Below are 25,540 nucleotides of genomic sequence, written 5' to 3' on the forward strand. Positions count from 1 at the left end.
TGATCCAGATGCTGAGCTCAGATGAAGAAACCCCATTGTCACACTTGCTGTCACCGAGTTATCATTTCTTCTCTCACATGGGTCCTAGGTACAGCTCAGCAGTCTTTTATGTTTACTCCCCCCCCCCATTTCTTACATGTCATCAAATCAAGAGTTTGAAATTGCTTCCTCCATTAGACTCACGGCTTTCAGAAATGAGCCTGTCTCCTAGGATATGCTATAAATGAAGGCCGGGATTGTAGGTACAAGCCTTACCTCCTACAGTCAGATAAGCAAGTCTTAGCCCATTCTTTCCCTCTTTGACTTATGGAGAGGTTAAGAAGTGTGCCTAAACCTTTCTTCCCATCCTCCTTTCACGTGAGATGCTTAGAAACATTAAAATGAATCACCTCAAAAATAAAAGGTTTTACATAAAGAGAAGGTAGGCCGTGTCCTTTTCCTCTCTACATTAATCTACTAATTGAAGGTCCAGAACTCCCTCTTTGAGTCAACACAATCTCATATATATCCAGAGACAGACATACACATACAAAGAGATTCTTATAAATTAGCAAAAATAATGTTTTTATTAAGTAACAGATCACTTTAACAGAGCTAGGGAAAAATTAATATTAGTGGACATTATCTTTGGCTTTTGAATTTTGTTATTGTTGCTGCTGATGTTGTTTAATGGGCAGCTCAAGTTAGATCTATCAGTGAGAAGCCAATTCTCAGCAGTTGATAGCACATAGTTAAATACTGACATCATTTGAAGTGGTTCTATTCCAAAATCCCAATCTCTTTATTTCCCAAATTTCTAAATCACAAAGTCAGCTTTGGAGCACTTCATAAAGTAATTTTGATACCCATGAGCTCCAGGCATGCATCCCAGAATTTAACTAGGCGGCAACTGCACCAATGATATTTCCCCCATAAACACCATTTCCACTGGGAGAAATTACATTAGTCATCTGTAGATCAGAAAATTGGATACTTTGATGGCCTAGATTTGGTAGAACACATATTTCTCACAGGAAGGCTGAGAGGTAGGAAGAGTTGGAATTCTCCCAGAAAGTCTCAGGGTTTGTCCCTCCCAGATAAACACAAGTGTCCTCAAGGTTCTCATTAATAACCCAGACATAAGGAAAGAACCCAGCCTGGTTTGTTTTAGCTAACTTCCCGTGTTTCACTGCAACAATTGAAACTACAATCTGATGGCCACTATGCTACTTGGAGAGGCACACACTCAGACTGTTGATGCCCTTCCTAGCTAGTGGGGCCTGACCCCAAGGCCCTTGTCTCACAACGGAGGATGAAACAGAAAGAATATGGCTGTTGTGAGTATGCTCGTGGTGACTTATTCCTTACCCCTTTATTTCACTTGGTGTAAGCCATGGTGGTCACAGCTGTACTTCTTTCTTGATTATTTGGCGCTAATAGGTGACAGTCCCTGAGCAAGGGAGACTTGTACGAATGATATCTTTTCCCTCCACAGTTATTTTGCCCTGTACCTGGCATAACTCACTACTTTCCTTATTGAGTCTAAATACTGGTGTGTGTCACTGCATAGTTCATGATGTCATCACACGTGCTTCTATTAAGGAAATCAATAACACTGGGCTTAGGAAACTTAAACATCTAATTGCCCACCATCCTCTCCTTACTCTGTATGAATTGAAAGAAGAGTTAGGATTTAGTCATTCTTCTGTTTTCAAGTACAATGCTTAGAAACAGAGGATGCAGTGGGAAGTGGAGATTCATTGAAAATAACCTAAACTGAATATCTTTGGGAAAGCCCAACCAAGTTTAGGGGTGGGTTATGAATATTTAGCAAGTGTCATGCTTCATGGATCCCAAGAATCAATGGGAGCCTCACCTCTGGTACTTGCTATCAAAATGTGTACAATGTGACATTGGCCTAGGGTTCCCCATACACCAGACCCCAGATCAATAAGCATAGCAAATTAAATGTAGCTTCAAAGGGTCTGGACTTGGACCAAGAAGTTCTCTTTATTAATGTGTTCCTGGAAAAAAATCATATTTTGATTACATTGTTTCCCTTCAGACAAAGATGGGAACAGCACTGAAGAAAACACAACAAAGAAGTCTCAGGGCTTTGGCAGCCAGGTTCATTTCCCTGTGCATTTGGTACAGTTTGGAATTGGCGTCATCCAAATTACTGGCTCCTGGGTTAAAAATGCAGCCCCCTCCCCATTTTCTCATGCTGCCTCTCTCCTCTCTCTGACGTTTTCTTGGCTGTGGCTGAAACTTTGACACATAAATCCCACTTGTCAAATGATACTGTAAAACAAACATCCAAGTGTCAGCACGTGGTTCGCTAGTCTGGGGACTAGAGAATAGACCCAGGGACACCTCTGTGGCAGCTTTCATCTGTCTCCAGCCATCTGCAAATAATTTGAAACTAGTTTCCAATGCAGCTATCTAGGTTCTGTGGCCTGGTAAAATAGCGGCCAAAAGAAAGGCCTGGAGTCATCAGAAAGCCTTAACCCCTAAAATGTAGATAAAACTGTAGGTTTTAAAAGACCTGCTTCAGACTAACCCAATAGCACTCATCACATGGCTGGAATCTCCTCTTCTTTGCAAATCGCACCACAAGGTCCAGATCACTGAGAAAAATCACTCCTCTCTTTCTACCCCAACCATCATGTGCTTATAACTGTGGCCCTGAAAATGGCTGTGGCCCTGAAAATGGCTGCAACCCTGTAGGGACCTCTGAGGTCATCCTAACATCTAAATCTGAGGTGCTTCTTTCTCACTTTAGGGATAAAACATTTTCAGAGGCAAGATGTGGAAATTCTTACGAGATGAGAGAGAAGTGGGTACTGTCATGGATTGACCAAATCTTTAAGACATCTGTGACTCCTCTCTGTTCTTCGATGTACAGGGCTTTCCACAGACATTGTGGGTGAGTTTGTGATAAAGGTTCCAGGGCCGAGTGCAGCAGTAAAGAGGAAGGAGACAGGGATAACCAAGAAGGGGGCGACATGTGCAAAATGTCAGGTCACCCTATGGAGTGACAGTTTGCTCTCCTGCAGTGGGAACATAATATCTATGCAAAATGTCCCTTTCTTCCTTCTTTCTTTCTCTCCTCAATTTCTTCCTTGCATTTCTTGCTATTTTCAAATTAAGGGAGAGCAGAAAGAGCCATCCAGAAGGGGCTTTTCTGTGGATCTACAGAAGAACTGCCCTCAGGGTCCCTTGCTTGGAACTCTGTCACTTGGAAATGTCTCTTTGGCTTCCTACACTGTGACACTGGACCAAGGGAAATGGATAGAGTAACAGAGTGGACTCTGAATGTCATGGATGACATTCAGAGAATTTAAATCTGTCCTTATACACAAAAGTTTGAAACAGCTAGGAAAAACTCTTTCCAAATTAGACAATAACTTTCAGCATATACAGAAAAATATATTAACAAGGTTAAAAAAACCCACAAGAAACAATAAGAAAAAATTGATCACCTTTGCTGGAGGAAATATTAAGTTATTTTGCTTTTCTTTAAAAATTAAAAATGATATAATGAGTACCTTTATAAAGCAAAAGAGTGACCAAAAATATGCAGCCAAAAAAAATAGGAAGCAGAATTATGTGAGTCATAAATTCAATTCAAATTTTATACAATTACAGAGAGTCTATAATAGGACAATTACAGTTTCCAACTTTTGTAATATACTATGGTTGGCTATAATTATTAATAATAATTACTTGCTTGTCATAGTTTTTATTCCATTTGTCAAAGGAAACCCCTTCAATCATGTAAGGCTCAGATTCCAACAAAACAGGATTTGCTCCTGGAGCCAAAGAGCCGAAGAGCTGTACCAACAAATCACAGTGCAGTTCTCTCTGTTGTCCCACATTGCCGACATGATTCCGACCAACGTATCATAAGCAGACAGGCGGAACAAGCTCCGGGGTCACCCCTATTAGTTTATTTTTGGATGCTGCTTATTCCTGCATTTTCATCTGCTTTCTGTTGCTGTTATAAAATGCCTGAGACCAGGAAATGTATAAAGAAGAAAGGTGTATTTGTCTGGAAGCTGGAAAGTTTCAGAGCACGTGCCAGCAAGTGCCCATCCAGGGCTTCTTGCACCATCTTCCGCTAATGGAGAGCACCGCATGTAATGAGAGTAGTTCTGGCTTGGGTCTCACCCTCTTCCAGTGGTGTGATTGCTTTGATGGGGGCCCATCCCTACCCTCATGCCTTTTCTAATCCTAAGTGTCTTCCACTTTATCCCAAATACTACTAGCATATGAATAGGAGATGGAGTTCTTAGCAGGAAGACTTCTGGGGTGCAGCATCAGACACTCTGCTCTCATACCTCCTGACCCCCTTTTCCAGTTCAGGTTTTTACACTCACCTGCAGTTCACACAGTCATGTCTGTGTATACTGTCATTCGGTCCTAGAAATCAGCTGCGTTCCCTGCATCCCTCGTCCCCCTTCATTGGCCTACGTCCATGTCACATTCATCCTTACCAATTAATTCTTCTTCCAGGATCTTGCTCTCAGCTGGGGAAAAGAGCACTCCGGTCATTGACTGGCTAAATATTGTATTATGGAAACAACGACATGAACATGTTACTAACGAGTTTTTCCAAACTCTGCAGTATGTCTAAAACTTGGTGTACCCCCTTTTGAGATAGGAGGAAGGTGCTACTTCCCCCGTCCCTGGATGCAGGTGGTTGACCCAGTCCCCAAGATGGTTTAGGTTTGGAGAACTCTCCAGGGGAAATTCTTGTTCTACAGCTGAAATGGAAGACTAGTTAAGGGCAACTGCTGCCTTCTCTGCTAATATTTTGCAGAAACTCTTTTCAAAGTGTTTGGATAATGCAGCCATCCAACAAATCCATGGGCTTACGTATGCAAAATTCTGTAGGCATCTCACACTAGCCTGGGGCACAGAATGAAAACAGCTTCTGCATGTGTCTTCCTACAACACCTGTGCCCTTGTCTCCCACAATGCATCTTCCCCTAATGGAGAACATCACCCATTTTCCATCTGGTATGGTTCTACTCACTCAACATTCTCAGTGTCTCATTGCCCCAGAGGAATTCTACAGAGCCTGCTCAGTTGTTCAGGAATCATCTTTCTAGTCTCACCTCAACCCCCTGAGCAACACCCCACTCAACCCTTCCCCTTCCCAGACTACAAACCCCCAAAGGACCAGCATGCATTACATGGTCATTTTCCCACAAAAACCAAACATTCCTTTGAAGATATAATGCACAATGTTCTATGTGGCACTCTCTCTGTGAGACGTCTTCCTCCTCATGACCTCCCTTTTAGTCGGAGTGTTCTCTTCCAGCCTGGAACACTTTACATTCTCAGATGTATTGCATATTTTCTGCCCTACAACCTTTATGTATGATGCTCTTTTTGTGCAATAAGGAGACCATTAATATTTTTAAATCCAGTAATACATCCACATGTCTGTAACCCCAGAAGTCTAGAGGCTGAGGTAGGGGGAGTCATGAATTCAAGACCAGCCTGAGCTACATAGTAAAATCTTTGCCTCAAAAACTTCACCACTTCCAAAGTATTAAAGCAGTTATCACACAAAAGGGTCCCTTTCTTGCTCTTTGAACTTTATCAGAAGTTCTCCAGATGCTGTAGACAATAGTCCAGGATTTACAATGCTGAGTACATCTGCAAATATATTGCAAATGGATTTGCCCAGGCTCATCTCTCATCAACTATATAGGATCCCTGGGAAAGGCTTGGGTGCTGTTAGCTTAAATGTCTTGGTGATTTTGTTAGCAGCCAGTGTTATAAGTCATTAACTTAGGAATCAGTCATAAAGCAGCCCATTTCCCTCTTCCTAGAACCATCCCTTTATTTAGCTAGTCAACTTCTCACTTGCCCTTACATGGCATCTCAGTTCTGGCATCCTTCCTGATTCGTCCTGATGATACATATAAAACAAAAACCCACTTCCAGCTATTTACCTAAAACAAATGAAAATCGATGTTCAAATAAGGTTTCCTAGTGATTTTATTTGAAATTATAACCAGTATCCAGATATTTTAGTCAGTTTCCAAATGTTTAGTTCATCAACACAATGGGGTACTACTCACAAAGGAGGAGGAATAGTCCACTTCTATACAGAGCAGCACATGGTTGCTTGTACTGTGTGGATGGCACTGAGCTAAATGAAAGAACCCTCCCTCAAAATGGGGGAGAAGGCAAATTAGTAGGTGTGGATCCTGAGCAGAAGGGAGAATGGAGAGACCCCCTGAGGTGATAGTAGTGGAATTGCAATGTGGCTACACAATGGTGTGCAAACTTCAGAGAGCTCTGCAAGGCTGGGTTTTACCATGCATGAAGCTCAGAAAAACCCACTTAAAATTATCCACACAACTGAAGGGGAAAATTAATGAAGGCAGCTTCTATGATTCTTCTAATTGCACATCTTATAGGAAATACTTTCAGGACAAAAGGAAGTGAAATTTCATAGAATAATTCTAAAATAAAATACCAGGTTTTTTTTTGCAGATACTAAACACAAAGCTTAAGATTTGAACAATAAGAAAAATGGCATTAATAAAAATTAAAAACCTGTAGTACTAGCTTTAAAGATAAATATAATTCAATCCCATAATTCATGTTTATTCTACCTTTGTGTACTTTGTCTATGTAAGGCAACTATTTAAAAATGACACCCCAGTAGGAATTCATTTTTAAGGTTTGATTCTAAACAACCTTCTATGATAGAATATGAGAGGTCTGTCAACGTTACTAGATAATCAGTGAACTAAAGGGACCCCGTGAAACAAGCACTCAATACAGTAGCAACTAAAGTGGGATGTGGGGTGAACATGAGAAAGAACTAAGAATCTGCTAAAACCAACCCCAGTGCTGAAGGCATCATCCTCGTTTGACTCCTACTCAGGAGCAAACAAAAGACATTTGAGAAGGCTTGTCTGCCACCTGAAAAGATTTGAGGAACATGAACTTCGGAGTGAGGTTATAGCTTTATGCTTAAAAGATGCAAGGTATGCTATGTGGAGACAAAAAGCCAGTGTCTACAATTGATTTATAAACAGTTCACTGAAAACACACAAGCAAGAAAAGAACAGTATAGGCCAAAAGGTGGACAAACCGATCAATCCACATGTAGGGTGTATTGTATTGAGGGTTGTGTCTGTCTTTACTGTTGATGTAGAGTTGGACAGTTTTGAATTAAAGGTTAGAAAGAAAACAGCAGAGGAGGAAAGACATAACCAAAACCAATTGCCTTGTCTGCTCGGTGTGGAGCAAAACATGGCTGGGCCACAAGCAACAACATGCCCTCCCAGAGTTTGAAGGAAGCACTTGAGGACTTGAGTTGCTCCCAGAGTTCAGAGGAAGCCTGAGTTGCTAAGCTGGGAGGTTTGGAAGCTGCTACAAGAGTCAAAGCATGGAGTTCCACTGTCACAGACTACATATTTCTTAACTGACAGTCTGGAAGACTCATGCAACACTGAACTATTTCAGTTTGGACAAAAGCACCAAGCCAGAATGTTATTAATTTTACTTTCAGCTAACCCACTGGCACAAATGGGTGGCTCCCCTCAGATTCCTCTAGAATGAATGGAAAAGCCTGGACTTTCTTGGAAACCCACAGAGAGGTTTCAAGGGGATTGCTTTGGGAAGTCACATATGCATACCACTAATCAGCTTAATAAACAACCCTTGTGACCACTCATGTTTACCCACTATCTCATCTAATCAAGTTTAAATGTGGGGTCAGTCTTGGTAGGGAATGGCTCAGCCTTCTTAGTCTTTGACAGGCATTGGAGAAAGCATGGGTGTCTTTCACTGGGTAGATTGTTTATGGTTAGTTAAATGTTCTTCAAAGAAAACTGTGGGGAGAGAGGCCATGCCAGATAGAGAGATGAGTAGGACGATTTCCTATTAAACAGTAGCAGTCTCCAAACCCTGCAGGTACCGAGTGACCATCCCAATCAAAGGACTTTCTGGTTTTGAAAGAATCCTTTTAATATTCAATTTTAATGAAATTCAAACCAGGCTTTTCCTTACTGGGTCTTTTCAAGCAGGTGCCAAAGATCTAGCCAGACCCATGAATTACCACAAGCACTTTGAAGTTCACACAGAGTAAAAGGAATCTAGTCTCCCTTCCACTTTTCCAAAAGACCATCCTTGGGGATAGCCTTCTTCCTGATTTATCCAGCTTGGAAGGACACCATGAACTTGGTTTTCCAAACCTGATTATTAAAAATCCCTCCTCTCTGACTTTTTCCTTCCCTTTTTTTCCTCTTTTGTTCCATTTCTCTTTTGTAAATCTTGAGAACCACAGAGAATCTCACACCATCAGTAACTGATTTGAACTTTTTTTTTCTTGTCGAAAGCATTACTTTCAAGAGATGCCTAATTTACCATACATTGGCATGGTCAGCTTATTATTTTTCCCTTCAAACGTCAACAAAATTAAAGCTCACCCTCTGAGAGCAACAGGATTTGGAAAGTCAGCATGTTGCTGGCTACCCAGCCGGTCTATTGCTTCCTGCTGATGGTAAGGTTTAACAGCTGGACCCAAAACACAACTAAGATTCCAGGGAAACCCAGGTGAGTACCTGAATGTGTGACATTTCTCATTTGTTACATGTAACATCCCAACAGTGCTACCACACTTGCAAACACCTTGCACCAATGTAACGGTATCTTTTCCTCAGCCTTGAGCAGCCTCAGTTACTTTTGGAATCCCAGTTAACACTGTCAGAAAAGTGTAAAAGAACTCGAATCTCTGGGATCTCACTCCAGGGGAGATGAGCATGGGTTGTTAAACAGCTACTTAGGCATGTGGATTGGAATTTAAGACCTCCTATGTATAAAACTCTTGTGCAGTCATTGGGAAGCTAGTAATGGACCAGGCACGAGGGAAACACATTTGCTTTTTGATATTCTGAAAGGTAAATATCATGACTCCCTCATTAAGGGTTATATAGGGCAGTTACCCACACCCACCGCCATCAATCGTAAGTCGAATGCTATACGTGTTGTTTATTTTATTCATAGGTACAGCCAACCACACATGCTAAACCACTTACAGCAGTTTATTGACACTGGCAAGAAACAAATGACGCAAACGGAGTCTTGTGGAATTCTCAGAGTCTCTCTTCCCAACTGCTGCCACCAAGTTTTCTTTAGAAAATTTCTTTCTACATTGAAAACATGCCCAGATTTTTGGAAAGCAACAAGCAATCAGGTATATTTTTTCCTCTGTTTTCTGCCAATCTCAATTGACTATTCAAAATAAACTCATTTTTCCCATTTAAATTGCAAAGGTTTATCCAGTGGTGCCCTGCCTTTCTCTCTCTCTCTCTCTCTCTCTCTCTCTCTCTCTCTCTCTCTCTCTCTGTGTATGTATGTAGGGTGTTTCATATAATTTACGTGTGTGCATATGTATATATGGTATGTATGTTTGGTGTGTGCAAATGCATGCATATGATATGTTTTGTGCTACGTGTTTGTATTTTGGTTTTCGTGTTGTGTGTATATGAATATATGATGTATATATATATACATACACACACACTAATATATACATTATATATATAATATATATATTATATATATTAGTGTGTGTGTATACATGTGAGTGTGCATGTGTATATGCAAGTCTTCAAGCCTCAACTGGTGAGCACAAATTAAGCCAGAACCTTATCATCACCAAATTTCAAAGCAAATAACTAAATAATATTACCATTTTATACATGAAAAAATATCTTCTGACTAGAAGTTCTCTATGGAGTTCCTTTTAAAAGGAGGTGAGATATGAATTTCAGAATGCATGTAGAGGAACAGAACAGGACATGTGCATGGCTATCCCTCCAGTGGTTATCATTACTGCATGGCCAGATCTCATCGTGGAACGTTTGGGCAGAGAGGCTGTGTTACACAGTGAATGAGAGTAGGTCGCTTACTCATTCTACCCTGTTCAGCACGTGTTTGAACATCTGGCCACCTCAATGTTCCCTCCAACTTCTTCTAGGTAGACCACAAAGGATTTGGATGGGAAAATAAATTTCTAAACTCATTAGCACACCTCAGCCCCTAGCACATAGTGAACAATTATTAGTACCGATTCTTCCTGGTTTCTTCCTGACTCTCGGCATTTTCTTCTCACAGTTGTATTCCGTTTGCATCACAGAAATCAATGTACCATTCTCTCTCACCATCAGAAATGTTCTCCATGTGGTATTTTGGCATTCACTGTATGCTAGTTTAAGAAATATATAAGACATACCTGATGAAGCAGTCATATTCCACAGATAAGAAAGTACTACTTACGTGTAAACTATTTTATATCTGCTAACTCCTTCTCATAATAATCATCCAAAACAGGAACCATGATTGATTTTGCTATATGAAATTAAAGAACAAAAATAAAACAAGAACAACAAAACCAAAATCAAAGGCTAAGGATAGCCCTGAGAGGTTTCATAAACAATACTGTTTCGGGGGCTGCATTCAAAACTATGAGGACTGACTTTAGATGATACTGTAGTTAGCAATGTAGTATCTGTCAATCCCCATAAAAATGGGCATTATGTCACATAACCAAGGAAGGAATCTACAGCCTATGGGGAGAAGCTGTGCATCCTGGGAGAGTACAGCACTACAGAGAGGAGAGAGGGTAAGTTCAGAGGAGCTTCCCAACAGCTCTTGAAAAGCAAGCTTGAATTTGCTGACTCAGAGACCAAATCTCTACATAGCACACAGCTGCCTTACTAATCTGCTATCAGTTTTATCTTTTGATTCTTGAAAACAGAAACAAAACCCAGGCAGAAATAGATAATATATTTCCTTCCAAGTTTGGAAGGGATGAAAAGAAGCTGAAGAGGGTTAAGCATGGATTGCCACAAACTGAAGGACCACGAAGATGCTAAGGCTACGTGATACCTGCACACATATGAAGAAGGGAAACTGAGTCAGGAAGACCTCCAACAACCTTCCCCTTACTCCACATGTAACACTGAACACGGTGCAGCAACTACCATGTGGAGACCGACAACCTGGGAGAATCATACAATGCTCATGCAGAAGGAGACGTCTGCCGTTAAGTTACATCCATTCTGACTTAATGACTTCATCATCTTCAGAGGGGATGGTGTGTGTGTGTGTGTGTGTGTGTGTGTGTGTGTGTGTGTGTATGTGTGTGTGTGTATGTATAGAGAGGGGGAAAAGGGGGAAGAGAAGGGGAAAGGGAAGGGGAGGGGGAGGGGGAGAGAGAGAATGAGATTACTGTCTCAGGATTTGGATAGTTTTAGAATTAAAAAAATAAGTTATCACAGGGTGAGAACAAGTCATAATGAGGAGTTAACTGTTGCAGAGAAGTTTACATTGAGGGTAACGAAATGTTCTAGGTGACACAACAGTATGAAAGTCCTCAGAGCACATTTCTCTGTACATCTAGAAATGGAGTAAATGGAAAAGTTTTACATCTCTTATCACAATATCAAGAATAAGAGCTAAAGGAGAGAAGTGTTTGGATTCTCTAATCCAAAGGGTGTACTGTGCTTCAGCAAAGCCAGGGTGAGTTACAGTCTTCCCCCTCTCTGTATACTGACTCAGGTTCTAGATCTTAAGCATGGGTCTAAAAGTACTTTCTTTCCCACAGAGAATACAGGGCAGTCTCGTCAAGATCTTGGGAATTTCAGAAGCCATGTAGGAAGAGGTTAGGTTTTGATATCTCATGGCTGCGGATGCAGTTTTCCCCAGCTAACAATGCTTCTAAATTGAAGGGAAAAGATACTCAGGCCCATAGTAACCTCCAAGTGTGAATGGTTTGGTGGTGATGCTTGTCCTCAGAAGTAGCTAAACCCTGCAGTTGAGGAGTCCACACCTTACCTTGACCCTATCTCCTCTCTCTGTCAATCAAAACCTTACCATTTCATGCGATCGTCCCTTCCAAACTTGGAAGAAAATATGTTAGCTATTTCGGCCTGGGTTTTGTTCTTGTTTTCAAGGATCAAAAGATAAAACTGAGAGCAGGTTTAGTAAGGCGGCTGTGTGCTTTGTAGAGATTTGTTGGCTGTGGACGTCTGAGTCAGCAAACTCAGGCCAAGGCTTTCATCCTGATGAAGAGAAGCACAATGCTGACTGTTTTAGGATGTCTGTTGGAAACACAAGCTCATATATCTGCTGCTTTTTAATTTTAGGTCCTTCTAGAAAATAGAAATGAAAATCTCCTCCCATGCCACTGCTCATAGCCACCGTTGGCAAAGCTGCTAGCTAGCTGCCTTCTGAGATTTCAGGCACTGCCTGGGGCTAGTTTTCCTTCAAACTGTATTTTCCCCCTCAAGATTTTCTGATGCTTTCTAAGTGGAACTGCATGCTGTCCACATTTCATGCTAATTTTGTAATGTTCCAGAAATATATCTGTGAGACCCAGAGCCTGGGGCTCCAACTGAATCCCTCATCCCTATTGACCTCACTCAGGAACCAAGGTGCCAGCTCCCTAATATTTATACTCTTATTCTGCAGAGCTGTTAATGATATCATAGAGAAATGGAAGAATATTTGCATAATACTCTGTGAAAGAAAGGTCTACTGCTGTGAGTACTCCATGGTCTGTGACCACATCTGTCTGGGTCACTAGGGATGCAACCCAAAGTCCAGAAGGACCAGATGAGGTTAACAAGGTCACAGAGAGATATGCCCAGTTTAACCAGAAATTAAGAGGCGGAGGAGCAATGTATGTCAGGAAGACTGGATCTTCATTGTGACTCAGTATTGGTGGGTCAAGTGGAGGGCTAAGCTTGACATGAACCAGATTAAGGAGGGACTTATATCCAATGCTGGGGACCTGGGCCTTTATACAGTTTGAATAGACCCTGTATTAAAAGCTTAGTCTTCAGCCCGATGAGTATTGTGATGTACTAGAACCTTAAAGTTCTGGGGCCTGAAGGAAGGAAGTGAGGCCATAGGAAGCATGCTGCTCAAGGGTGTGCTGGACACCTGACACCTTCCTCATGCTGCTTCTTAGTCTCCATGATATCTCTCACTGTTGGCACTGTGTTACTCTTCCTCCTCACCAGAAGCTCCAGAGTAATGAAGCCAACTGACGAGGGACTGAAAACCCAGAGACCAAGCTAAAACAAACATTCCTTCCTTTTAAGTTTTTTTTTTGGGGGGGGGGATGGGGGCATTTTGTTACACTAAAGGAACAGTGATGCAATATAGCAGTATTTCTAAAAATGTGGTTTTGGGTCTTAGCTCCCTCTGTGAAACTTACTAGAAATGTGGATACCTGAGTTCATCCCAGAATTAGGGATGTTCAGCGTAAGTCTGGAGAGTTCTAACTAGGTCCCCATGTAACTCTTCCACAGATGTGGTTGTGGTTGTCAAAGGAGGCTTCCCTTCTCCACTTTGAACAGAGAGCTTTGTCATTTCAGAGGGATTTCCCACAGCCATGCTATTTAAGAAAACCAAGAAGCTTCCCTTTCGGGAGAAAATTATGTATTCAGAAATGCAAATTCCCTTTTATGAAAGTAGATTGTCATAAGACGAGTGTTGGCTAGATATGTTAAGGTAAGAGGGAAAAAGCTGAACACACACTGTTATCTGCCACAAACTGTATTTCTTCACGGTCCCCGAACATTCTGACACATCCAAAGCAGAAAAAAATATAACAGTTTTCTAGGAAATAATGAGTTGTTAGTTTCTCCCTATTATACAATACAGCACGCTAACCTGACTTAACTCTAAGACCTTTAAAATGTTACTTCATAATAGTCACAAAACAGTGGCTAGGTGTGGAGTGATGATGCTTGAATTCCTGTGAGCTAGTGTTACTTTAAAATCTCCCTAACCTTCTTCCTTAGCATATAGTATGCTACAAAGTTATAGATTGTCCCACTCAAGCAGTTGTATTGGAGATTTTTATAATTTCACAATTCTCTTCCCTGAAAACCTGAGAATTTAATAAAGAGAATAAAGAGATTATTTTGATGAAAACCAAATGCATCACAGGATTACATTTTATTATTCCCTTTTTAATATCAGATACACCTTTTACAAAAAGTCTAACAATATAAGAAAACTCTTATACACAAACAAACATGAGACATATATATATATATATATGTGTGTGTGTGTGTGTGTGTGTGTGTGTGTGTGCACATGAATGTATGTGTTCATTAGCTTATTGGAAACAGAACCTTGCCTATATTAAAGATTGAACGAATGCGAAACAGCTCTTGATTTTGTCTTCATTAGGATTGATTTCGTTTTATGTTTTTTTCTTCACAATCCTCTGTAATTTTCATAAGTTCTGAAACAGAGCTCTTTTGTTCCCCAAATATGTGTTTAGGCTGGAAGGCCATGGCAGGCAAGAAGCAAGGAGACCATGGCAGTGTGGAGAGAGTTTAGCCTGGGAGCAGATGAGACCCCCACAACTGTGGGGGCCAGGCTGTGCCTGCTCGCAGTTATTCCACATTGTGGAAAGCAGTGTTTTATTGACTTTTCCCCTAGGCTGTATGCTGCCCAGGGAGAATCAATCATCTCTCTCTCTCTCTCTCTCTCTCTCTCTCTCTCTCTCTCTCTCTCTCTCTCCTCCCCCACCCCCATATTTTTATTTACATTTCAAATGTTATTCCCTTTCCCGATTTCCCAGACATAATCCCCCTATCCCATTCCCATCCCCCTACCCTTCTTCTATAAGGGTGTTCCCCTCCACATCCACCCTCCTTTCCTGCCCCACCAATCAACATTTCCCTACACTGGGGGGGCAGGTTCTAACCTTGGCAGGACCAAGGGCTTCCCCTTCCACTGGTGCTCTTACTAGGCTATTCATTGCTACCTATGCGGTTGGAGCCCAGGGTCAGTCCATGTATAGTCTTTAGGTAGTGGCTTAGTCCCTGGAAGCTCTGGTTGGTTGGCGTTGTTGTTCATATGGGGCCTCAAGCCCCTTCAGCTCTTTCAATCCTTTCTCTAATTCCTCAAACGGGGATCCCATTCTCAATGGTTTGTTGCTATCATTCGCCTCTGTATTTGACATGCTCTGGCTGTTTTAAAAGGGACTTTCCACTCTGTTTTGATGATGGGGGTTGATTCCGTACCTTGTTGTGCACATAATCAGCAACAGCTCTCAGCACCACGCACATGAGCACAAACTGACAATAACTCATTCCCCAAGGCAGAGGTGACCCCTGGCCATTTATCAAATAAATTGGGAGAACATGAACAATATTAAAATCATTATCAAGAACACCAGGAACACACCGGACTGAGGCGTGACCTAAGGTGGACCCTAAAAGGAAGAGTATACCAAATACTGCAATGATGGTGGCTCCCCTGACCTGTCACATGAGTCCTGGGTGTTCTGAGGAACTAACAAGCAGAAAACTCCTGCTGTCTCAGTGTCTTCAGCTCAGTTTATCCCACTCCTAATGCTGCCTTCTTTGGGCACTCTATCACCTCCAGGGTCCCACACCTTGTGTGGCTGCTCAATTTGACCGTGAGCCTCAGCTAACCAAGCGGCTTGGTTCTGCAGTTTTGAAAAAAAAAAGGTGCTTGTCTAACGCTAGCAGAGATTTTCTTTGAGTTTCTATCACTTTCTGCCTTCTTTCATTTCTCTTTGACTCCTTCACTTGGCCATGGCCTCTTAAACCCTTGAGCCATTCTGTTAGGTGCACACACACACACACACACACACACACACACACACACACACATAGACACACACACACTTATATATGTATGATATATATTACTACCCAATGTGTAGTGTGTAATCTAAGAATCTAAGAGTTAACATTAGTAATTAAGACTGGAATAGGGGTTGGGGATTTAGCTCAGTGGTAGAGCGCTTGCCTAGCAAGCGCAAGGCCCTGGGTTCGGTCCCCAGCTCCAAAAAAAAAAAAAGAACCAAAAAAAAAAAAAAGACTGGAATAAAACAACCCAATTTGGCCAATAGCAAACCATTAAGGGGAATTGGCTCAGAAAATTGCAGCCAGACACCGAGGTGGCTCGTGAGCATTGTCAGTGTATTCTGATGTTATGGGAAGATGAACAAGTGCGTCTGTCTGTTTCTGACTGTGTGCTTCCTGCTCTTATGCCTTCCATTGGTGAGCTCTGCCTCTTCCTGTCCAACAGTGAGTTGCTAGGGGTCAGAACCTGCAGGGGCCTGGTACCTTGACCGTCAGCACCTGGGGTGGAAAGGTATTTTTTTAGACATGTGACTTGGTCTCTGATTCTTTAGACACTCTTTGTTAAAATGTCTAATTATCAGAATTTCTGGAGCTCTGGTTTCTGCTATGGAGGGCTGCCACCTTCCCATACACTTAAATAGGATGATGAGAAGAGTTCCGTTCTACAGAAGAATGGAGCTACAGGCATGGGCTAGCTTAGCCAACAGGTGTTGCCATCTATGGAGTGGGTTCCCTGCTCTAAATATCCTGCTCCCTGGTGTTTTACTGTCATAACTTCATTCCTTAGAGTCTAAATTCTTGTAACAGCCCCCTATTAAAATGCAAATGCCAAGGGCCTTGTCAGCAAACACCTTGGCTATTAGCTCATACCCAAGCTGACAGCCAGTGCTGCCTGTTGGGAAATCAGTTCCCAGGGAGGTGAAGAAATAAGGGCAGGGCAGGTTGAGGGCCACTAAGGGTCTCTGTGATGACTAGGATCCGAATGTCACAGAGTTCCCAAACCTGAAGCTGGTGTGGAAGCAGAGGTGAGGACCCCTAATTGTCACTGGACACTGGGAACAGTTGGTAGGAAGCTCAGTGTCTCAGCCAGGGGTCTGCTTTATGGTAGATGGGTAGATGAGTACATTCATTGGTCGCAGCACACAGTTTTCCAAGCAATGTTGCGTTCTACTTCAGACTTGTTATTGGGACCTCACTCTGGACTCCTCACTGCTCCCTACCCCTCATGTTCTCCGGTGAGACATGCACATCTGTGTGAGACATGGACAGTTGTCTATTATAAAGTGAAACATTCTTAGAGGATGAAAGTGGACAACTGCTACCTGGAGCAGACCACTTCCTGAGGTGTACCTTCCTGCCCAGGTGACTGGCAGACCATTTGCATTTAGTTTTCAGAGACAGGACCATGTTCTTATTATTTTCTAGAACATTTCCAGAAGCATAGAGCTCTTACATGGATCAGATACTTTTCTGTAAATGACTCGTCAAGCTGTGAGAGCTCCGAATCTCTACTCAGGAATGAAGTTGCTGCAGATCCCATTTCTTCTGACCAGGTACCAGAGACCTGCCATCTTGAATCTTGATTTTACAAGCTGGTAACTCTGAGGGGTTGCCCTCAGTGGCCTCCACACTTGCTAATATCTAATTAGAAACATGATTGTCCTTTGTACACAAGATTGGGATTAGAAGGTTGATTAAGGTGTTTTTCACTGTTACTCATCTTTAAAACTACTATAGGTTCTGAGTTTTTGAGACCAACCATGTACCTAATTATTAAATTAAAAGTTAGAAGCTTGTAGCTGGAAGATAGGTCAACTAGTGAAGTACCTACCCCAAAAGTACAAAGACCTAACTTCGTTCCCAGAACTCATGAAGATAAATTGGGTGTGGTGTCATATAATCCCAAGGCAGTGGAAGTGCAAACAGGTAGAACCCCGATAATTTGCTGGTCAGCCATTCTAGCCTACCTAAGGAGTTATATTATCTCAAAAGACAAGGTGGAGAAAAGTAACAAGTGAGGTTGACCCCTGCCCCCCTCCACACACACACTTGGTCACATATGCACTCCATTGACTGTCATTTAAGCCACATACTAATTAATTCCTTCCTTTCATGTCTCTCCAAAGGCCAAAAGGTTTAATCTGAGCCTGGAGGAACAAGCCTCTAATCTGGCTACTCCAAAGGCTGAAGAGGGAGGATAGCAAGTCCAAGATGCACCTGGGCTACAAACTGAATTCAGAGCAAACTTAATGAGCTTTTGTCTCAAGTTTAAGAGTGTGATAGGGAAATAGCTTCACACATGGGAGGTCCTGGGTCTAATCCCTTAGAACCATCAAGAATGGAAAGTGTCCTTTGGGGTTAGAGATGTAGCTTTGTGGTCAAGCATGAGGCCCAGGGTTAGACCCAGCACCACAGAAGTAAATAAATGAATCTAAATCTCCATGTCTTGAGGATTTCAGAAACCATTTCCTGAAAGCTTTGCTGTTGGTCTCTGCCTTTCTGGAATGCCCCAGCTAGAGAAAGATGCTGAATCTCCCTGGTTGTGTGCGTAATCTCCGTCACCACAGGAGAGTTAAATGGCACTCTAAATTGAGCATGATTGCCTGAACAGATTTCAAATATTTGGGGTTCAGAAAAAGTGTTCTGCCAAAACATTTGCTTCCTTCTCCATTTTTTTCTTAAACCTATTTATTTCAAGGAGCACTCAAGCCATGTGTTTGTAATGCACTTAAACTCAGTTCACCAAAATGCCACTTCTCCACCAGGTCTTTGGTATTCTGATATTCGGCAAGCCCTTTAACTTTGAATCAGGTGTGTTGTGGTCAACCAAAACACAGTGCTGTCTAGAGTGGCCCATGCCCAGAGTGGCCTATCCACAGTGTGTAAAGAAAGGACACCCAAGGCCCAGCATGATACCCATAACCTGCCAGCCAATTAGAGGTCAGGAAAACCCTTGACATTTTGGCACTCTAGTAGGAAGTTTGGGTAGAGCAATCCAGGTGGGTCTATATGTTACATTTGTCTGTACCTTTTTCCATATTGCAATAGGCACTTAGGAGCTGATATTTTTCAAAAGCATAGACTCTTTTTTTTTCTTTTCTTTTCTTTTTTTTTTTTTTTTTTTTTTTTTTTTTTTTTTTTGGAGCTGGGGACCGAACCCAGGGCCTTGCGCTTGCTAGGCAAGCGCTCTTCCTCTGAGCTAAATCCCCAACCCCTAAAAGCATAGACTCTTTCCTCAAGGCCACAAGATGACTAAAAACAGGAGCAAAGCCTAGTCTCTCTGCTCCACTTCCTGTTTGAAGGGATGAGGCCTTGTCCTTCATCTTTCCTCTTGAGATGATAAAAGCACTCATGCTCTCCCCATGGGACAGAGCATGTCTGATAGAGTGGCAACTGTCAATGAAATAAGGCTACACTGGAGCAGATGTGAGCACCTTGATCTAACTAGATTAATCCCAAGAACAATCGATTTCTTCAGTCTTATGGAAGCAGAGGAGGAGTACAGAGAGCATTCCTTCCACAGACTGCACGAGTTGTGCACTGTTGTCTTCTACCCCAGTTCTTCTGCCTGAGCCTAAGGTTCAGGTCAGTATCATGAGGACAGACTCAGCCCTTTATTTGTTCCCCTTCTCAGTGGCAGACAAATAGTTTTGCAGGGATAGCCACAGTCCATCTAGACTTTCACCCTAAAAAACTGGTTGCTTACACTGAAGCTGCAACTTGACTTCCCCTATAGACAGGCTGCAACCCATTCTGCTAACCAATAGCTGAAGTGGCCAGCATCCAGACTAGGTTTAGATAAGATAGGAGCTCTAGTCAACTAGAAGTTTCTATTTCATATCTGATTTTATACACCACACCCTTTTCTCTAGCTATAAACATAACCTGCCTGTCCTTGAGTGGACATCCTTTCAACTCTTTCTGGTTCATGTGGTTATCCAATCCACAGATTATCTTGCTCAATTAAGCTGCTAAGCTTCGGTATAAAGTCTCCCAAGTGAAGGCCATTGACTTGCTTATGAACACATTTCTGCCTTTGCAAATATTGAAAATGACATTATTAAATACCAATTCCAAGACTGGACATGGCTATTAGCTAAGAAGGTCTCGTCTCTAATTTTGCAAGTTATGTGGTGGTGGTGTAGTGTGGACCCAATCTCTAGAGAAGTTAGTACAGACTTGGTAAATAAAATGTCTTTGCAAATAGCAAGGTATATTCAAGGTATATCCATGACTCACCATCCAGCTTTGCACTGGATCTATTAACTCACTGGAGATGACTAATTCTAAAAGGCCTGGGCTGCAGAAGCAATTGTAAGAAGAAGCATGTTGGGCATTACTTGACTAGCACAGGGCACACTTTCCAAAACAAATATTTCTCTCAGCCTGTTTTCAATGGTTTTTCATTATATTGGGTTAAAATCCCAATTGACAGTGCTCATTTAATTGTCCCTGAAGTCTGAGAATACTCTGTTCATCTCCACTTCATAGATGAATAAAAGAAGGTACAGAAAAATGTGACTTACCTTAAGTTGTGCAAAGACTTCGACAGCATCTCTTTAGTGAAGACAGATCAGTGGACAAGGGTTACATATGGTTATAGGTACAGAGATGGGACATTCATGGGTGTCAGGTGCTACTTAACCCCAGCATGAGAAGAGACTTGGAATCAATTGTCCCAACTTCCATCAACACTATCAGGCAAAACAATGTTTCAGTTTCTCCAAATGTGAGTCACACAGGGAACGCCGTACCCAGATGTGGTGTAGCCAGGGTTGATGTCTGCCCTGAGTGTCCTCTTTTAAACTCTCTATTGCAAAGCTCTGGTTTTACAGTTTTCCAAACTCATTGATGGCTACTGTCTTGTGCTGTTGCCTCATGTTGAGCTTTCAGTTGTTGAACACGTTTTTATCTCATTTGCTTGTTAGCCCATGTCTTCAATGTACTCCCCTCAGCTGATTGGCATTTCCATGCCCTCAGCCACCTTATGGGATGCTGCTCTCATAGCCACAGGATCTGTTTGCTGTCACCCTACTGTCTTTCTCTTACATAGGCAGGAGATAGCTTTTCTTCCCTCCATTTTGCTGCTGTGCTGTGTCATAGTCAAAGATCATGCTATGAGCTTGCCTGGCCTCTCTCTGTGCTATTATTACCCGTTCAGTAAGAAGCTTCCATGACCAAGGTTTGGAGAAGCACATATCCGTGGATACAAGTGAACACAGATATTTAGAAGGCAATTTGACAACATGGTATTTAGAAAACGAGCCTCTAATCTCAGTACTCAGGAGGCAGAGGTAGGTGGGTCTCTGAGTTCCGGGACAGGCTGATCTACAAAAAGAGTTCTAAGACAATTAGGGCTACTTAAAGAAACCCCATCTCAGAAAACAAACAACAAGAAAGAAAGAAAGAAATATCAATATAATTTATCCCTTAAGGTCTATGACTTCTCTAGGTTTTAACCATGTTTATAGTGCCAGGTCCTTTAGGTAGATGTTGGGTCCATTTATCAAAGCAGTAGATTAGAAGGTAGAATGAGGAGAAAAGAGTAATTCAAACTTTGTACTTCTGTTTCCTGAGGTGGTATCATGCAGCTTCTTCAATGAATCATGTGCAGTGGGTCAAGTTTCCTTCACAGTGATCCAGACCCCAGAGGTACTCTACAAATGCTGTAAAACTGGCTTTGCCTTCTTACATTATATTGGCACAGCCCCGTGATTGATTATACTAATTAATGTTTTAGGCAACAAATAAAGAGAAAGCAGCTTACATGTTAGAAAACAGGAGCACCATGCATCAGGTACATGCATATAGATATGTAGTGAATCTGACCTTCTCCTCTTCACCCGCTTAGCCTGGCTTTAGGAACTATAATCATAGTCAATCATGTTTGCCATCTATAGGACAAATGGGAAGATGGTGCATTCATCTTACTATCAACCAACCAAGAAGAAGCAGGAAGAAGCAATCATTTTCTTGTGTGGAGCTTAGAATTCCAAACTTAAAACGATAAGCTTAAGTATGTTTATCATTAATAGAAAATGACTTAGCCATTGCTAAAACAGTCTGGTGGTTTTAGAATCCGGTTGCCATTGTTCTGAATAATCTCTCCCATATGCAGTATATTAGGGCATGGGTAAGAGAGAGAAGGTTCTGTGTTTTCTGTCTGTTAGCTTTGAGCTTATTTTGAACTGTCTTATTCACAGATATGTGCAGTTGTGACTGTCATTAAAACTTCACATATTTTATTACTCAAAAGGAATCTCATCAGCACCAATCGTCTCATCCAGTTTCCCCTTACACAGTCCTAGTCAATCACGAATGGACTTCTTTTAGACATAGTACTTTATATTCTAGAGAGTTCTTTTTTTTTTTTTGGTTCTTTTTTTCGGAGCTGGGGACCGAACCCAGGGCCTTGCGCTTCCTAGGTATGCGCTCTACCACTGAGCTAAATCCCCAGTCCCTCTAGAGAGTTCTTATTGATGGAATTGAGCAATGTGTGGGGCGTTCAGAGGAGGTAGAGGAGACTGGATTCTTTCATTTAGCACAATGTCTTTGAGATTCATTCATATTGTCCATTTGCTAGTGCTTCAGTCCTTTACATTTCAGAGTAATTTAGCACTTAAAGGACATACCACACTTTGTTTATCTGTTAATCAGCTTAGAGTGGTCTTCAATTCATGATGTTATTGGAAATACTGCTATAAACCATTTATGGGCACAATCATAAGGAGATGAATGTTTTGTTTCTCTTTGGCATATATGTAGTAGTAGATCACATGGTAATTCCTTTTAACACTATAAGTAACTGCCAGTTATTTCCAAAATGGGTTTAACATGATATATTCCCATCACCAAACATGATGATTTTAATATCTATAATTTCTGATTATATTTACTACTGTCTTTTCTATTTCATCTAATTTAGGGTGTATAAGGTAGTATATAATTATAGTTTGATTGTGTTCATGTAGTCACTGATGATATTAGACATTTTTCTGTGTTTACCAATCTTATATTTTGTTGCCATCTTGTATGGAATAAAGAAATTCACATATACAACATTGATTGCAAAAGTCACAAGTTGGAGAATTTGGGAATTTAAAAAATGTTTTTGGGGCTGGGGATTTAGCTCAGTGGTAGAGCGCCTACCTAGGAAGCGCAAGGCCCTGGGTTCGGTCCCCAGCTCTGAAAAAAAGAACCAAAAAAATTTTTTTTTCTATTTGCTGCTTCATTTTTATTTATCATTTTGAGACACACTCAAAAGCAAAGAGGGAGGAAGGTAACTTGGGTTCCAGCAATTGTTGCTTTCCTTTCAACTTTTGGGAACTCTCCCAAACTCAGATAGCTTAGAACTGTTTCCTTGAATATCATCATGGTTTCACAGTCTCTGCTCACACCATACTGACACGTGTAACATGAATTTAAACTCATATTATCGATATTAAGTTAGGCCCAAAAAAGTTGGTGATTCCTCTAGACTTAGATGAATTATCTGAAAGATCCCTTCCAGTCAGAAACACTGAAGGAAAGAGAAAGCCTTTCTTGTTTTTGCACTTCATGATAAGAAGGCTCACACTAAACTTTTAATAGAGTAGAGAAAGCAGAGAAGCATTCTTGTCTTTACTGTTTTTCTTTTTTTCTAGTTTTTTATTTAATTTACTGTTTCTTTACTAGTTTACTTTACATCCTGTTCACCACCACCCACTCCCCGTCACTTTCTTGTCTTTGAGCACAGCACTAAATGTTAGAGGGCTACTCTTCCTGTCCCAGGACTGTAAATCCAGTTACCCAGCAGCTCCACTCCTACAGCAACCCTGGAAGCTGCATGTGCCCAGCTGCTTCTGGTCCTCTGTTTACCTGTGAATGGAGTCTCTGGACTGGCTCAACCGGGGTTTACCTAAACCTTCTCATGGAATACACTATCCCATATGAAATTTTGGTTTCTTTAAAAAGCCCAGAAATATTACAATAATGCATTCATTTTAATACTAGGCATGGGGATATGGGACTGCTTCACAGCAGCTGACAATGATTTGCCTCATGCTCCTGAAGGGGAAGGATTTTGCCAGCTGCAGATAGTTTCTGCAATTGTGTGACATTTAGGTCTGGGGACTTTTCAGAGGGTATATAAATCCTAGGCTTCCTAGAGGTGGATTAGGCTGTTGGTTGATTGTCCGTTGGTTGTTGTTGATTGCTGTTGGTCGTGGTTTGATAAGTAGTCGTACACAAAGAAGAAACACAAAGAAGATAATAGATATCCTGACAGGAAAGATCAAACTTGCCCCAAGGAACTCGATGTCCCCAATCAACAGAAAGCAGTCTAGTGATAATGTCACCCATTCTCTAGCCCCAGATTTTATTCAGAGATCTCTTTTCTTTCCCCTCTATCCCTTTTTCTAGTGTTATGGAGTTAAATGTGTAGGAAAAAGGGGGTAAAGAGGGAGGAAAGAAAGAACCCACACAGTGGCCCAAGATATGCTACAACGGGATGCTTTCTTCAGGGTTTCTGGGGTGATACTTGAGATTTCTTCTTTAAAGAGTCTGCAAGTAAGGCTTAAAAACAAATCCATGAACAGCACTTGAAAGTTCTGTCCTCTGACTACACTATCCCATCTCGATCAGTGTTGAGAGGCCTTCACTGAAAATCAAGTTTGCTCTGCAAATTTGGATTAAAATGTTGTGATGTGAGTGGAGCTCCCTTCTTGCTAGGTTTTCTGTTATGGGATGGCAGTCTAGAACATCTTCCAGCTCTCATCTGACAACCCTTCCAACCTGGTCATCTCATGCTATATTACTGCATATCAGGCGTCTGTTTGGCTCCATCAGACCTTGAGCTGTAGGAAGGGGTTTTCTGACTGTTGTATTGTGGGCCTTAGCTTAGTCAGTTGGGTTCCTGCCTTCAGGGCTGCTCCTCTCCTATCCCAGGCCCTCCCACTATGTTGTCTCTTCATGTATAGCCATAAGTCAGTCTGAGTTCTGTCCACCTCTGAAATCCCCATACACAGCTGGGCCCCATTGTCTTCCCTCACTTGCACTATCTTCAAAAGTTTTCTCTCTCTCACACTTGCTATGGTTTGGATGTGTTCTCCAAAGATCATCAGAAACTTATTCCCCAAATCATTGCAATCGGAAGTAGCACCTTATAAGAGGAGATTGAGTCCCAAGTCGAGAGCAGAACAGATGAACAGAACAAGTTATTGTTATTACCATGGGGGTAGGTTAATGATCTCCTGAATATGCTTGTTAAAAAGCCAGCCAAGGTGCTGGAAAGAAATCTCAGTGGGTAAAAATGCTTCCTGTGCAAACATGGGGACCTGAGTTTGAATTCCCAGAACCCACATAAAATCCACACGTGTTGAGCAAGCATCTGTAAACATAGGCTCCTGCAGAGGAGGGAAGTGAAGACAGGCAAAGGCCCAGAATCCTTTGGGAAGCTAGCCTGGGATACACAGAAGAAACACAACAGGGACCCTTGCCTCAAACAAGATAGAAAGCAAAGGTTGAGACCTGCAATTCTCCTCTGACGTTCATACTCACACGATGGCACCTTTGTGCCAGCATTAACACAAGAACACACGTATACACACACACACACACACACACACACACACACACACACACACACACACACACACACACGTTTAAATAATTGACTCCAGCCCGTTCTCGCTTGCTCTCACTCACCCATAGCTTACACCACAAAGGACCCTGGCCAGATGGTTTCATCTTGATTTCTACACTCGGATGTGCAGAACTGTGAGATATAAGCGTCTTCCCTTTCAAATTAAAACTCGGTTGGTCATCTTGGATTGCAACACTCTCTCCAAGGTTTAATTTTAACCTAATTTTGGCAACCGACAAGCTTGCCTAGGAGAACCTACTGTCAG

General features: G+C 41.8%; 1 long non-coding RNA gene across 1 annotated transcript in view; it reads left to right on the forward strand.

Moving 5' to 3' along the window:
- The first annotated feature begins 8,242 nt into the window (after positions 1-8,242).
- LOC147996317 (uncharacterized) overlaps positions 8,243-25,540 on the forward strand; it is a 39,027-nt gene continuing 21,729 nt past the window's right edge. Inside the window, exons 1-3 of the long non-coding RNA XR_015675924.1 lie at positions 8,243-8,565; positions 9,016-9,205; positions 17,079-17,206. This is a non-coding gene — a long non-coding RNA (uncharacterized LOC147996317). The remainder of the gene's footprint in view (positions 8,566-9,015; positions 9,206-17,078; positions 17,207-25,540) is intronic.

Source organism: Rattus norvegicus, chromosome 2 (assembly GCF_021556685.1).
Source record: "Rattus norvegicus strain SHRSP/BbbUtx chromosome 2, alternate assembly SHRSP_T2T, whole genome shotgun sequence".
Taxonomy (NCBI): domain Eukaryota; kingdom Metazoa; phylum Chordata; class Mammalia; order Rodentia; family Muridae; genus Rattus; species Rattus norvegicus.